The following is a 5000-nucleotide window of genomic DNA, read 5'->3' on the forward strand; positions in this document are numbered from 1 at the left end:
AATTCGAATCTTCTTGTAATGCTAAGAACAAACTGCCATTGTTATTGTGAAGATACTTGTCTTCATTTGTTCCTTGTTAGTTTGTTTGTGGGAAATATTTTGTTTGTAAATATTTATCCATGTGTAATTCGAGTTTGTATGTTTGTCATATTGCAGCACTTAAGATTATTAAAATTCTTGAATTAAACATTTTAGTGAGATCTTTCTCTTAAGCATTTCCTGCTAATTCAAATTTTCTAATCCCTTTTCTTTATTTTTATCTCTATTCTTTCACTATCTTTTTATCTCTTCTTTAATAAATTATTCTTGACTGTTGTCTCCCTCCTCAAATTATCTCTTATTCAGTATAATAATTTCATCAACTTCAATGCTTTATACACACACACACACACACACACACACACACACACACACACACACACACACACACACACACACACACACACACACACACACACACACACACACACACACAATATATATGTATAAAGACAGAGAGAGACAAAGACAAAGACAGAGACAGAGACAGAGACAGACAAACAGACAGGCATACAAAAGTAAAAAAAGAAAAAAAAAATCAAAACACACAAAAAAAGAAAAAAAATCGGAAAGACGGAAACTATTTTTTTCTACGGCCAGAGAAGCAACGGCAGCTTTAAGGAGTGAGGTGATGCAACAGCCTGCAAGAAACACCCACTGCCATGAGGAACAACAACAGCAGCAAACAACAACAACACCAACAACAATCACAAACAGTCCATTGAACAGACCCTGAAATCTCGAGATTCTTGCATTTTCCTTTTCCTTTTTATTCGTGTTTCCTCTCTGCTTTTATTTCTTATTTCTTTTTTCTTTTTCTTTTTTTCTTCTTTCCTGTCCTTTTCTTTCTCTACGCTTTTAGTGCATTTTGCCATTTCTCTTCGTAACACCTACGCCGTCATGGGTATTGCTCCAGTATTCGAAGCTGGAGAGGAAATGGGGTATGAAAAAAAGGGTTAAGAAAAAATGGGTTAATAGAAAATGGATTAAGAAAAAATGGGTTAAGAGAAAATGGGTTAAGAAAAAATGGGTAAATAAATAGGGAAAAAAATGGGGTAAGAAAAATGGGTAAAAAATGGGGTAAGAAAAAATGGTTAAGAAAAAATGGGTAAGAAAAAATGGGATAAGAAAAATGTGTAACAGAAAATGAGGTAAGAGAAAACGGAATTAGAGAAAATGGGGTGAGAAAACATGGGATAAGGGAAAATGGAATAAGAAAAAATGGGTAAAAAAATTGGGGTAGGAGAAAATGGGGTAGGAGAGAGCTGTATTTGGGAGATGTGAGGGTTGCGAGAGAGAGAGGAGAGAGAGAGAGAGAGAGAGAGAGAGAGAGAGAGAGAGAGAGAGAGAGAGAGAGAGAGAGAGAGAGAGAGAGAGAGAGACAGACAGACAGACAAACAGACAGATAGACAGAGAACCTCACTAAAGAGCGGGATGGGATCTCGTATGTCACCAAAGGGAATTCTAAATATGTTTTTCGGCCTTCAAAAGCAGAATTCAAATGGCAAAGCGTTTCTCCAGTACAAGCCTTCATGTCCGACATAAATTCAGGCTTGAATAAACAGCATTTTTTTTTTTTTTTTTTGTAGCGGTGACTGACCATTCTTTTTCTCCGGAACTGATTTTTTCTCTTTTCTTTTTTCTTATGCCTTTTTGTGTTTATAGTTCGGTTGTATTTCGCATATGGAGAGCTTATGAATAAGAAATTAAGCCGAAAGCACAAAAATTTTTTTTTTAAAACTCATATCCCTAATTATATATGTACGGATTGGAGACATAATCCTTAGTTGCACACACACACACACACACACACACACACACACACACACACACACACACACACACACACACACACACACACACACACACACACACACACACACACACACACACACACACACACACACACACACACACACACACACACACACACACACACACACACACACACACACACAAAACTTTCACCGATCTCGCTACCTTCCCATCGATCTACCTACCATTTCTGCCCTCATTTCTACCTATCTACTTACCCCTACCTTATGCAACTGTAATCACACCCATCATACCTTTAGCTTACCCAATCACACGCCGATTTGACACTGTGTTAAAGCAAGAGAGGAACCATAACGCTGTCTTTCACCCAGCCTAAGTCTGATCCGGCAAATGCGAAAAGAGTTTTGCCCATTTTTGCAACGTCGTCGTGACCTCAAGCTTCAAGAATAAGCACAAACTACTTTTCCCTCTCAGGTGGGTTTTTGAAACGTCCTCCTTCATCGAAATAATTGCTAAAATTCCTTCCAATCTTATGACGAAACTGCGTAATGCGACTATTCAAAAATATCGGTGTATATAACGTCCGGTTTTCAACTTTTCATGTAAGCTCCAGTCTTTTTAAAACTCTTTATTAAACTATTACAAAGAGGTTTTTATTTGCAATTTTTTTTTCGTTTAATTATTATTATCATCATCATCATCATTATCATCATCATCATCATCATCATTAGTAACATTATTAGTATCATCATCATCATCATCATCATCATCATCATCATCATCATCATCATCATCATCATCATCATCATCATCATCATCATCATTATCATCTTTTTTCTTGATTTAATTATTATTATTATTGTAATTGTTATTAACATTATCAATACCAATAACGCTTTACATCATTTTTCTCCTTATCTTTGCGGCTGAGTCATAAACCCGCATGAATTTCCAAAACGCACGAAATTAATAGCGCACATGTGTCTGATGGCGAGTGCAGGCGACCATCTCTTTCCAGCCGAGATCAGCGATTTTTGAGGTCTGCTTGCTTTAAAATATGGGAACACTGACAACTCTCCTTTAACGAAGCTGAAGACTATTATTTTTCCTTTGTTTCTTTTAGTTTCCTACTTTTATCTTCGATTTGCTGTCCACTCTTCACTCTTTTTTGTTCGTTACCCTTCTTTATCCCTTTCGCTTAGGGTTTCTATCTTTCCTTTCCCCCTTCCCATCTCCCAATTCTCTTCCCTACGGTTTCCTTAATCCTCTCATTCCCCTCGTCTGCTCCTTCTCTCTTTCCCTTCCTCTGCTCTTCAACTCTCTTTCTCTCTTCGTTGGGTTCCCAGCTCTCTAATCTCCCTTCCTCTTCTCCCTTTCCTCAGTTTCTTTCCACACCTCCCTTTTTCTGCCTTCCATCTCTCTCATCGAACCTTTCTTCCCCAATCCCTGGCTCTTCTCTCTTCCCCCTAGTCCCTCCTCTTAGTCTTTCCCTTTTTCCTTTTTTCGGATCCCCCCCCCCCCTTCGCTCTTTTTTTACAATTCTTCGGTTCCCCTTTCACTCCATAGGCCTCTCCACTATCTCCTTGCCTCAGTCCTTCCTTTGGCCTAAACCTTCATTTCGACTATGTATCAGCCTCTTCGACCCCTCTCCCCCTCCTCATACCTTACTCAGCCTTTTTTTTTTTTTGCCACTTCCCCCTTTTTACCCTTTCTCTTCCTTATTTCCTCTCCCCCTCCCCTTTGCACCCTCCTCCATCTTTATTTGCTCTCTCCCTCCTGCCTGTTCTCCAGCTTCTCAATCCCCTCGCCACCTCCCCCCTATCCTCGTATTTCTCTCCCTCCTCGTTCCTACGTTCTTCCTCTTCCCCTTCTCTCTCCCTCCCTCAGCCCCTCTTAACCAAGGAGTTGAGCAAGAATCTGTATTGTGGCCTTAAGGTTTAAGAGATTCCTCACTGCAGAAATGTCAGGACTTTGGAACCTTATGTGTTGGGAAGTCACCGTATTTTTCGATTGTGGTTTTGAGGGAGAAAATTGTTACAGACGTCCCCAACTTATCTTTACGATCGTGTGAGTGTGTAAGATGTGTGTGTGTGTGTGTGTGTGTGTGTGTGTGTGTGTGTGTGTGTGTGTGTGTGTGTGTGTGTGTGTGTGTGTGTGTGTGTGTGTGTGTGTGTGTGTGTGTGTGTGCTTTGCGTATGAAAGGAGAATGGATAAACACAAGGAGGACCTGCCCTTGGCTTGTATTAATTTTGATATAGATCCTCCTCTCGCCACTATTATGAACTGCTGTTTTATCGCCACCTTCATGACTACAATAACATCTTCACGACGGGGATATAATCGTAGGAGGACGATATTTTATGGTTATTTCCAAGCATCGCAAGAACTGTTATGTTTCGTTGCCGCTGTGCTCCTATGAGCTGGCCAGCGTTGTTGTTTTCCACTGGTATTGTTTACGCTATTTTCATCCCAAAAGGAAGGGAAAAACTGCATGTGAATGGTTCGTTTCAAGTGGCTTTGTTTGGTCCGTGTCCAACCCATCGCCTCGAGAGAGATGTTATACTGCCAACGTGACTGGACTTGCTACAAAAAGAGTGACAAAAATACATAAACAGACCAACACAAGAAAAAAAAACAGAGCATATATATCTACATATATAATGATAATCGCTCTAACAAAAACCAATAAAATAACACCAACAGCTGGAAAAAAAAATAAAAAGAGGATATGACGGTGATGCTAATGAATATGATAAAAATATCTACTTTGCCTCTGCAACGAGATCTCGCACTTTGCAAGTTGACTAAGCGCACTGTAACGGCGTGAAAGATTCGGGTCTCAATATGTTTAAGTGTCTGACTTTAAAACGGACCATAAATTTCAGAAGACACGAAAAGTGGAGGGGGGGGGGTGGCAAAAGGCTCGAGGCATAATTTTTTTTTTTTTATGTTGTTTCCTTTTCTCTCGGTTCCTTCGTGAAGTGTTAAGTAAGTCTTCGCGATTTTTCAGGTGAATGTGAATTCTTTAGATAATAGAGGGTGGGATTGGTGGGGGAGGAAAGAGAGGGTGGGAGAGGGAGAGTAAGAGGCGGGCTTCGAGACAAAGGGAGATTGATTGAGAGGGAGTAGGAAGGAAGGAGGGAAGGAAGGTGGGAGGAAGTGAAGGTGGGATGGACAGAGGGAGA

This window comes from Penaeus monodon, chromosome 6 (genome assembly GCF_015228065.2).
Source record: "Penaeus monodon isolate SGIC_2016 chromosome 6, NSTDA_Pmon_1, whole genome shotgun sequence".
NCBI classification, from domain to species: Eukaryota; Metazoa; Arthropoda; class Malacostraca; order Decapoda; family Penaeidae; genus Penaeus; species Penaeus monodon.